The following is a 12068-nucleotide window of genomic DNA, read 5'->3' as shown; positions in this document are numbered from 1 at the left end:
CCTCACAGCTCCAGGTTCAGGGATAATTCACACGGCTAAGTGACATGGGTATCTTGGCAGATCGACTTTTAACCCTGCCTAACAGGGGTGACAGTCTTGTCAGGCGAGAGTGGCAACGCGGTTCCCAAAGACATAATGTGGATAACACATGGGTCAGGAGTTTCGTCTCTTCCTTTCCTGTCATCCTGTAGGAGTCCGCCTCCTTCTTACTATCATTTTATATGATGGTGTTGCCGAAAGGCCAGAGTCCCATTGTGCTAAGCAGTCCCTGCCCCATGGCATTTACAATCAGTGCAAGACTGGATACAACAGATGGATAAAATAAGTGGATGAGGAACCTCAAGGAATCAGTAAGGTGATGCTGGGTCAAGTGATAGGCAGTGCTCACTACATGCCAGGTGCCCAACTTTTGTCAAGGTTTTTTTGTAGGGGGATGATTGTCTGAGTATCCTGTATCCTCAGTCTCTATTCATTGTGCCCCGGGACATGAACGGGGTGTGAAATCGTCCTCTGGGTCTCCACCTCTGTCTCTATTCTCTTACTTTCCTGTCCCGTCTTTTCCCTTTCCTGGCTGCCTTTTCTCGATCTTTATTTAAATTGAACACTAACGGACAGGGACTAGACAGAAACTTCCCCTGTGGACAGGTTACGTATAGATTTCTACTTGCAGCTTCCTCAGAAGTAGCTGGCATTGGCCAATTCTGGAGACTGGGTCTGGAGATCTGATCTGGTCTAGTCAGGTAGGGAATTCCTATGTGCCTCTCTTCTACACCTTCTTTCATTCTCTCCAGTTCTTTATCGCTTTCAACTTGGGTTCCCTTCTCTCTCTGCCTTTTTCTAATCACCCTCAACTGTTTGTGCTTAAGGACTGGACAGGTCTAATTCTGGTCTTCTAATAGATTTGTACCAAACAGTCTCTTCCTCAACAGGTATGAATCAGTGTAGCTTCACTGAAGTCAACAATTTACTCTAGCTGAGGATGTGGCCCATAATCTTTTAGTCCAACCCCAATCACTCAAACAAGGCACCACAAAAACACAGAGAAGAGGAAAACAAAATGCAAATAAAACTGGCTTCCAACAAATGGCTCCAGGAGCCCGGGGGATTGCTGGATACAGGTGTATATCGATAGAGCTTAGAAATCAACACGTGCAGCCAGAGAATGGATGTTAGTTGACTGATTTATATTTGCGAAATGTGATATACATTCTAAGAGTTGTTAGTGGTTACCTGGAGGAATATGAGATTTTTCTGAACTTCAGAAATTAGTTCCTGGATTTATAGGTTTCAGAAAACTGGTTTGAATTCATGAATACTCCCATCCCCCTGATCAATTAGAACCTAATGCCCTGTAATTTAAATTTAACTTCCCCCCCCTCCACCGTGAGTCAATTTTATATTTTAGAAATGATTTTCTAGCTAAAAGGAAGCCTGTGCTATGAATTAGGGCTAGAAATGCCACATTGGCACACGTTGGTACCCCATATATGTTATACTGTATTTATTTTTCCACTGGATTTTTTTCCCCTCTCCCCTTCTTTGCACCTTTTTTTTCCACACTTTTTCCTACATGAAACACTAATCCAGTAATATTCAAACCCACAGTGTTTGAGTGGCCTCTAAATTAGGCAAAACAAGTTTGCCCAACCCTAGAACAAACTAGACTAGTTTTCTAGTTCATACACACTCCATTCATTGACAGTCTGTTAGTCCTAATAAAATATACTTCTGTCCTCGGTCCTTCTCCTCATCGCTATCATGCCCACTCTCATCCCCTACCTTAACCTCTTCCACTCCTCTGACTCTTTTCCTTTGTAATATAAACATGCTCTCTCCCCTTTGATGTCAGCAAAACAAAACAAAACACCCTTGATTTCAGTTGACTGTCCAGCTACCACTTCCTCTCTTTTTCATCTCCAAAATCTGTGAATGTGCTCCTTACAAATGCTATCTAGTCTTCCTTTTGTCCAATTCCATTCTAGGCCATCTCAAACCTACCTTCTGTCCCCTGCTGTCCACTCAAACCACTCTCACCAAAATCTCTAATAACCTCCTCTTTGAGCTATGTACATTGCGTATCTTATTTCGATGTTACTTCAAAATAGCTTATTTTGAAATTTGGTGCTGTACAATTCAAGGTAGCAAATTACAAAGCCCTGGTTTCTAAATATGACTACACAGTATGAGGGAATTTCTTGTATTTTGTTGACTATCTTCCACGAGAGTAAAGAGACCAGTTCTAGGGACTCGTCACTGAAGGACAAGTAGGGGCCAAGGCCCCATCATAGGCAACTTGGGATGTGGTAGACACACCTTCTTGGTCTATGACAATGGCCATAGTAATGCACCATGTCTCCTGCTTATAGTCCTCTGAAATCTATTGGGAGATCCAGTACATAGTGGAGGATTTGCTATGTGAGGGCCCCAAGCAACTCCGTAACACTATGGATGAATCCCTCCGTTGCTTAAAAGACTCCAGAGCAATTCTTCAGTCCTTGAAAACGTACACTCTTGAAACAAAAGAAGATATAGGAAATCATAAACAGCCCATAGATTCATCTTGGTCGAGTTTCTAATCTATCACAGAGCTATAGAACCACCTAGGAATTTCCTAGTTTCCAAAACAAAAGACCATTAATCTCCATAGCTATAGTCATCCTGTCATCAACCTCTACCAAGTGGCCATTTTGGATCCTGGTCAAGAGCCATTTTGTCATCAAAATCTTATGCTGTATCTCCCTTCTGTTTCCTACCTCCCCACCTTAGGGACTATCTTTCCCACTGCAAGCATTCATGATAATGTATCACTTAGATCAGATGAGTGCTAGCAATAATCATCTTAGGATATGCCATTCACTTTAGCTCCATCCCTCCCCACCTGGCCTGCTACTCTTCAGGGACCTATTTCATGATGGTCTGCTCAGATAGGAAATAAAATACCTCCTGCTACTGGGTATGGTAAAGCCAGCTTCCACTCGCTCCCCATGGAAAGGCTTCTACTCCAGAGCTTTCCTGGTACCCAAGAAAAGAGGATGGTGGAAGCTGATTTTGGACTTCAGTACACTACATATTCATCCAGAATCAGGGTGGTAACCTTAGCAGAAATTCTGTCATTTCTAGACCCAGGGGACTCGTTTGAACCTTGATCTCTAGGACACATTCTGCCCCATAGCAGAGTGTCCAGCTCACAGACAGCTTGTAGTTCTTGCAGTGTATGTCTACACAGCAAAGTTATTTTGAAATAACAGCCGTTATTTCGAAATAACTTTCCTAGCATCTACACAGCCAAACTGCTATTTCGAAATGAATTTGAAATAGCGGAGGGCTTAGTTCTAATTTGGTAAACCTCATTCCACAAGGAATAACGCCAAATTTGAAATAGCTATTTTGAAATAAGTGCTGTGTAGACACTTATATCAAAATAGGGGGTCTCCAGCCTTTCCAGGGTGCCCTGGTGGCCACTCCAGCCTCAACCAAGAACACTCCTCTCCCTCCCTTCTCCCCGGAGCCCTTAAAGGGGTTGACTCTAGTCACAGTGCCTGTGCCAGCTCCAAGCCTGCCAGCCCAGAGCCAACAGTCATTGCTCCTGACCCAGTGGCCTCAAAACATGAGCCAGCAAGCCAGTGCCAGCCAGCCCTCCACCACTCCCCAGGAGCAGTCTGCCAGCTCCCAGGAGCCTGCCAGGGCCCAGAGAAGGCAGGCACCTTTCTGGTCCAGGGTGGAGATCATGGACCTTATTCAGGTTTGGGGGGGATACCCCCAACATCCATGATCTCTGCACTAGATGGAGGAATGTGGCCGTCTATGGCAGGATAGCTGCCAGCCTGGCCACCAAAGGCCACATGTGAACCCAGGAACAGGTTCACATGAAAATCAAGTTGGTCCGGTGAGACCCCTAACCCTGAGCCCTGAGCTACCCCTTCCCCTTCTTCCCCTTGCTTCCCCCATCCAGCGCCCTCCTCCCAGGTTTCCCCCTCCCCTCTCCCACTCTTTCTTCTCCTCTCTCCCGCCTGCTTTCCCTAGTCTCACCAGAGTTTCATTGCCCCTCCCCCAGTTTTGTTAAATAAAGAGAGTTTGTGTTCATGAAAATACATGTATTTTATTTGACATCAGGAAGGGGGGGTCAGGGAGGGGTAAGTGGAAGGACGTGAGGGAGGAATGAGGCACGAGCCCCCAGTGGGGCAGACCAGGTTGGCTCTCAGTGCTCCTCAGGGTGGAGGCTCTTCTGCAGGGCCTCCTGGATACTGACAGCCCCCTGATGAACCTCCCGGATGGCAGCCTGAAGGAAGTGCAGCAAGACTCGCAGCAACACGTCCACGAGAAGCACCAGAGTGCCCAGGAGCAGCTCTGGCTCCATGTTGCAGAGTTCTGTGGTGTTCCAAGTGAGGGCAACCAAAGCACACAGAGACAAAATGCTTTGCTGTCCCTCATCGAGGTAGGCAAGTAAGCAGGGAAACCTGAGAACTGGCTGTTCTGGGGGAAGGGAGGAGGTCCCTTTAAGCACAGGCCTCAGATAGCCTCAGGCAGCAGCCACACAAAGTATCTCCTGACCTGATGCCTTGCTGGACCTGGCTCTGGCTGGCCTCAAATGCGATTCAGCATCCACTCAGTGTGGACGCGCTATTTCGAAATAGTAAAAAGCTATTTTGAAATGCATTTTGTGTGTAGACGCGTTATTTCTAAATAAAGTGAGTATTTGCCTTGCTCTGCCCTGCCCCAGGCACTACAGACTGCTTGGTTGCTCTGCCCCATCAGGGGTCCTGAGATTCCTTGATCAGGATCATTTGACCTGACAGGAAATCCCGACAACTGTGTGATGAGGTGGCTCAGACCCCCACTGGACAGATGGGGCATCCCCATTTATCATACCCAGCCCCTGAGATGGACAGTTTGATTGGCTATCTTTTTTTAATGCCTTCTTTCTCACAGCTGTAACCTCCCCCCCCCTTCCAGTTCCCAACCCTGCCCATCTGAGTCTTTTCAACTTGGTATAAACACATGGCTTGTCAGATGGCACTCCCTTTGCCTGTAAAAGCTGGGCTCTTCCTCCTCCCCAACACACCTGCCTCTGTCCACTCCTTCCACCTCAATATTTTTTTTTCCCTTTGGCTGGTTGCATGCAAGTAGCTCTGCTTTCCCACTGAAGTCAAGGTGTTTCCAAGTCGCATGCGGCGAGAGGGTTTCCCTTGCATCTCCGCTTCAGTCCAGGCACCAGTTCATTTAGAAACAGTTCAACGACTCTTGGGAATGGGCCTGGGAGAAATAATATTGTCTTCGCAGGGTCAGGAAAAAAAAGTCCTTTTATACAGCCGCACATACAGTCTTAAAAGAATTCCACAAAGCTCCGTCTGTTTCTCCCTCCCCTCCCTACTAAAACACAGCAGAAATTCATCTGTGGAGTCTCATGGCACTAGAGTATACAGCATGTACTGTGCTCCTTGCAATGCTGCCTGTGGTGGCCTTCTCTAAATAACACTTGATTCTGTGGCTGTGTGGTGGTGTAGTTTGCTAGTGCTGCTTGTATACTGGGAGAGACATGGGGAAAGGACTTCAGATGGAGCTTAGAGTAGGGACATGTAGGGAGGAATTGCCTTTCCTGATAATCAAAAAGAGACAGGAAATCAATGCCAGTTTTACCCAACACAAGGATTTGGCCCTGATTACTGTATGACAAGATTACTCCTCTTGCCTGCAGCTGTTTGGAAAGTTGTCCAAGTGGATGTTCTGAAGGAACATAGCCTCATATTCAAAGAGAGCACATAGTGAGACCTTTCCTCTGTGTCCTATTGAGTCCTTGGTATCACTAATGGTGGAACTGCTCTAGATGCACTCACAGGTGACATGCACAGCGGTGGTACGCTAAACATGCCCAGTGGACCAGCACTTGTGAATATTTCCACAAAAGCCTTCATAGAGACCTATGTCATACAAATTCACAGACACAAACTGAAACACATGCATGCACACACACTCAGCCACACTCATGCTTAGTAAAATACATTTAACACGGTGTTTGTCATTAAACACCATACAGCAGCTGTTCCCCAGGAAAGGCCTAGTTGTTAACTGCTGCTGGCCAGAGGCTTCCTGATGGGGCACTTGGTGCCCTCTTGTGGTCATTCTACAATGTAACTCCCTCCTACCAGACCCCTCCCTTTCCATTTTATGCAAAACAGTAGAATTTCAGGCATATCCCATTATCCTGGCACAACCAACACCTGACCTTGTTTTAAGTTAGGATAAGAGGAAGCTGCCTACCACATTTGGTGGCCCTAGCCAGAGATGAAAGTGAGCCCATGTGGCCCGGTGCAGCGCTTCGGCAAGGAGCTGGCCGGCTAGGGTGCTTGGCTGCAGTGGGAAGGTCGGGGCACTCCCAGCCTGGCTCCTGGGGCTTCCTACAGACTGCTGCACTCAGCAGCAGACAGCCAGGCAAGTGGAAAGGGGCTGGCCCTCTGGGACTGCTCCAGTCCCAAGTCCCTCCCATCCCCCCACCGCCATTTTGAGGGGCTGCAGCCACACATAGAAGATCCCTGTTGCTTTTCTTCTTCCTTCTTTCTCTCAATTTCAGGGAGCAAGGGAAAAGAGCCTGCTGTGTCCCTCCTCTGCTCCTTCCCTTGAGCAGCTGGGAGCAAAAGGAATGCAGCAGACTCTGCACTTTTCTCTCACTCCCTGAAAGTCAGAGGAAGCAGGAAGAAGGAAAGCAACAAGGACCAGATATGTGTGGCTGCAGCCCCCAAAATGGCTCCCTGAGCTCCCCACACTCACACCTACACATACCCAGCCCCCTGCACTGAGTCCCCTGCCCTACATCCACCACCTCCCTCTGCTCTGAGCCCCTCACACATCTGCAACTCCCTGCCATGAGCCTCCTGCCCTGAATCCTGCACCCCCGCACTTCCCTGCTCAGAGCCCCCCACACTCCCAGCCCCCTACCCTGAGCCCCTCTTCATACCCACCAACTTTGACTCTTGCACCTTCCCCAATCCCAGCCCCTGCTCTGAGCTTCTTCTCACCCCTAGGCTCCTTCCCTGATACCCTCCACAGACACCCCAAACTTAAATTTCTTATGGGTATTGTCACATGATCGCACCCCCTCCCCCCTGCTATGAGGTCCCTCAACCCCCACTTTCTTACACAACAGTACCTATAAGAAATTTAAATTACTTTCACCCCTGGTCCTCATTCTTATAGTTTAGGAGTTCTTGAACAAATGGACTCACGGACAGATAGACAGACACACATTTTTAAAATATATAGACAGATGCCTAAGGAAATCTGTGAGTACTTCAGGAGTGTCACGTAATTATAAAGAAACTGTACCCTTTTCTAAGGATGTCTGCTAGGCATTAAAATGTTTTCTGAATGATTGTCTTCCCCATACATTGTAATATTTTGGTTGCTTTTTGATGGACTCTGTGTGCACTGAACAGATGTTATTGAGCTGCCTTTAGTGATGCCTGGATCTTTCTCCTCAGTGGTTACAGCTAATTAAAAAACCATCAGTGTATTATCTAAGCAATCCCTTGATGTTATTGGTTAGAAGAACCCAGATGGCTGTAGTTTTTAATTCTATTGCCCATCTTTGTCCTGTTATTTTTATTGTGTTTAACATTTACTCACATACGGGGCCAGTTTTTCAATGTGAAGTGGGCATGTTTATGTATTTATGTACTTTCATGCTCAACTGCTTCTATCTGTGAGTAAAAATCAAGTCTTTGTACTTGTCTGGCCGTGTTCTTGTGCAAATACTTGATGTAAATTCACAGTTATCTGAGGGTGAGGGCGCATGCAAATATGTGTATGCATTTGCTTATACCTCACTTTGAGAACTCAGTCCACTGGCTTAAGGGGGAACTGCACATCTTTTTACAAAAGAGCAGTTTGTTTCAAGTACCTCATAAACCATGCCAAAGAGGATTCAGCACAATGTGTTTCTAAGTTTTAAGCTAGATTTTTGCCATGGAAATCTTTACACCCATAATTGTCTGTCTATATTGAAGAACCTGGAAAAAGCATCAATGCACTACAGGTGGAACACTGTGGGCAGTATTAATTGCAGATATAATTCCACGTCTACAAAAATGCGTGGCTGCTTTGAAACGCAGGCCCATATATGCATATGATTATTCTAAAAAACAACAAGTAGTCCTGTGGCACCTTAGAGACAAACAGAGGTATAGGATCAAAGGCATAGGATAGAGTCATAGAACATTAGAACAGAAAGGGACCTCGAGAGTCCAGTCCCCTGCCCTCCCGGCAGGACCAAGCACCGTCTAGATCATTCCTGATAAATGTCTAGGACCATGAGCTTTTGTGGCTAAAACCCACTTCATCAGATGAGTTGGAGTGGAAACACAGGATCCAAGATATATATAACAGCAAAAACAGTTATCTGTCAATTGTAGGTCCCTTGTTAAGGAAGCTTATTAAGAAGGCTGGATGTGTCCCATTCATAGCTATTGGCACGACACATTCCAAAGAGGGCTGGGGACCCAGGTCAGGGAGCCCCAGAGTGCAAAAAGGAGGTGTCAGTGGCATGATCAGCTCACCCAGGAATGATCCTTCTATAACCACACCCTGTCACACTGGTTGAAGTTGAGTGTTTATGGGGCACCACTAAAGTTACTGGGTCACATCCTTAGCTAGTGTCAATTCACACGGCTCTACTGAAGTGCTACCTAAGTGGCATCCTGGAGCTGGACAAGAACAGGAGCTGGCATCTCTTGATTCCACCTTGCAGACTGGAGGACAAACGATGCTATCTGTGCAGCACTCCATAGAATTTATTGGCCACTAAACGGATGTGTGTTGTCTTCTAAAGTTACCAGCATAGGTCACTGTGGGTACATCAGTTCTTGAAAATAGGGTTCTGCTGAGTTCCTTTCAGGGGTTGCTGAACTCATATGGACTGATGGCTCATCTGGATGCATTAATTAACCCCTTCATTATCTTCTAGGCCAAACAGCTGTCACAGGATTTCTGGGGAACAAGCAACAGAACACTGAACACTATGCAGGCACAAATGCCACACTGGAGCAATGGATTATAACCACTCCCCTGCGCATGATGGGACTAGACAGACCTCGAACCTAATGTACGCAAAGATTGTGCACAATACAATATGTTCCAACACTGATGATGAGGGCAAGCTATCTGTTTCATAATAGAAACTAAAAAGAGTGGGGCTGTCACAGTGTGTCTGATGCTGGCAGACACTTTGTGTGACAAGCTGGTCTTCAGCCCTTGGAATGAGGGGATACAGAAGTGCCTATTGTCTGAGCCATATCTCACAGGCAAAAAGGCTGTGGAAATTGCAGCCCTGGGAATCCCTAGTGCTGAATATTCATACAAAAAGGTACAAGATTGCAAAGGAAATGTCAAAAAGTCTCAGAGGGGTAGCTGTGTTAGTCTCTCAGGTGCCACAGGACTACTCATTGTTTTTAACGTTACAGACTAACTATATAGTATCATGAGCTTTCATGGACAAAACCCACTTCTTCAGATGAGCTGGAAGCTGGAGTGGAAATAACAGGAACCCAGAATTTATGACAGAAAAAGAAGGGAAGAAAAAAGGTACATGTGAATTGTAGTACAGGTGCTAAGGAGGCTAACTGAGTGATCTAGAAGTTAAATGCAGGGAAGGCTGTCTATATAATATGACATCCAGTTAAAGTCTTTGTTCAAGCCAAGGGAAACAGTGTCAAATTTGAATATGAAGGTCAATTCTGCACTTTCTGTAATTGGCTTGTGAAATTCCTTTATAGAAGAATAGCTACATTTAAATCCATTTTGTATCCTCATCCGCATCTGTATCAACAAAAATGAACTGCAGATATCCGCATCCATATCTGTGGATGTGGATACCTGATTTGCAGTGCTTTACGTACCTATGCTGCAAGCAATGAATGAGATTCCCTGCTGAAAGAGGACCAGTATCAAACAGAGCAGACATGTGAAAACCATGTCTTACATGCCGCAGTTACAATTAGCAGCTTTTGGCCTTTCAGATGCTAGGATCATTCATTTGATGAATCAGCAGAAAGTCCAAGAATTTCAGATCCAGAACGTGTGAACGAAACATTCAGCTCTTCCATTCTCAAGACTTTTCTGTTGTTGGAATAAACAGATCATTCTGTATCAGCTTCCTTTTCCACATCAGTAACTGATTGCGTTGGGACATCTGTTTCACATGCACCATGTTGCAATGAATTTTCCAGTTCCACTATACCAAAACCCATACTTATTTCAAGATGAATTAAACGACCTCCTCATCATTTTAACTGTAACACAGAGTAGCAAGGCCTGTGCTTTAGAGGAGAGCAATCCCTGGGCAAAGCCAGAATTGGAGAATAGTTTTTTACTTAATAACAGTTATGTTAATCAAATATTTCTTTTGGGGAGGTGGGGAGATATTGCATCTTGGTATTCAAATGATTATCTTAAAATTACACCATGGCAGCCATCTTCAGTTTATGTCACAGTGGATAGGCAGCAGAATAGTCTGCCACTTATCTACAGCTGGTTGGTGTGATTTATCTTTATGAGAATCTCTTTGTTCCAAAGTTAACAGAATGCTCCACACACCTTTGTTGACCATTTGGAAAGAGAGGTTTTCCATAGAACTGTGTGTACACTTAGCAAATGAGAAATTACAGATATAATACCACAGGGAACAGAGTGAACCATAAATTCATCAAAGCCAGAGCCACTGTAACCTAGTGCTGCACTGAACAATGTGGAAGAAATGCTGTAAAATCCAGACCTTTGTGAGCTGTTATGTTCCCAGCTAGCCCACTCCTACAGTTTGCTCAGCATGCTGACTTTCCAAGAGTTCTCTCCATGTTGGAATCAGCCACCTGTCTCCTGCCAGACCCCAGACAGGAACAAGACTGGCTGACAAATACCATATGTTAGCCTGGCCAAAGGAGGCCTAACTGTATTTTGTTTAGTTTGTCTATTTAACTGGTTCGCTGTTAACAAGGCTGTTTTTACAAGATCACATCTGTATATGGTTGAATTTTTCTGTCTATATGTGAACTGGAGGAGATCAGAGGCCCCTGCCCTTATTTTTTCCCTTAGAAATGTAATAGTCTGCCCTCCTCAACTGCAGAAATGGAGGTGGTAAGAAGTGTGAATAACAATTATAACCAAGCCCACCACCACCAAAAAGTGATGAGAACCCCTTCTCCCTCCCCGGTTAAAATCATCCATTGCACAGTTCTGTGCATGTGATGAGAATGTTTATTCTGATCAGAAACTCCCACCCCCCCAACATTTGGCAGTACTTTCAAACTGAGGGCGCACAGAATTCTGGGTAAATAATATCTAAACACAGAGTAAGTCTATCTCAAAGGTCATCAAAACCTGAGTAGGGCTGATGGCAGAAAGTAGCTAGATGTGGACTCCTGTTGCAACTGCATACATCCCGAGTCATTCCATTGAAGTCAGCATAAGAGAGATCAGAATCTGATCTCAGAGCCAGATCTGGCCTTTTCAAAGATTCAGAACTGCTGGGCTCTTAGCAGCATGCCCCAATGGGGAAAAACTCAGGGGACCTGCATTCTATTTCCAGGTCTGCCATGTCTTTTTGAGAAAGTCACTTCACTTTCTTCTGCCCTTTCCTCTCCTCCTTTGTATCTGTCTTTTCTCTTTAGAGTATAAATGATTTGGGGCAGGGACTGTCTTCTAATATATGCTGACACTAAGCCAGTGAGGGTTAAACAAGCAGCAGGCTAAGTGACTCAAGATCAACCTTTAAAAATATATTAGAGAAATATTACCATGGTAAACAGGGCCATTTCTTGTAGACAGTTATCTAAGCCATGTAAGCTGGCTAAATCCTTTGAAATGCAAACCTATATTGCTAGAGAATTAAAAGTAAATACTAATTGTATCTGTTAGGAGTTTAATAATGTGTTCTAATGAGCAATAAATGCTTAAACTTTGGTTCCTGTCTGTATTACTATATTCCATTGATTCAGAAATCCAAAGGCAATATTAACTATTAGATGAAACTTGAGTGTAATGGGATCATTGTCTTTATTTCTCTTTGAGGTTTGTAGTAAACT

This window comes from Pelodiscus sinensis, chromosome 4, assembly GCF_049634645.1.
Source record: "Pelodiscus sinensis isolate JC-2024 chromosome 4, ASM4963464v1, whole genome shotgun sequence".
In the NCBI taxonomy this organism is placed as follows: domain Eukaryota; kingdom Metazoa; phylum Chordata; order Testudines; family Trionychidae; genus Pelodiscus; species Pelodiscus sinensis.
Note: the sequence above shows the minus strand (reverse complement) of the source record.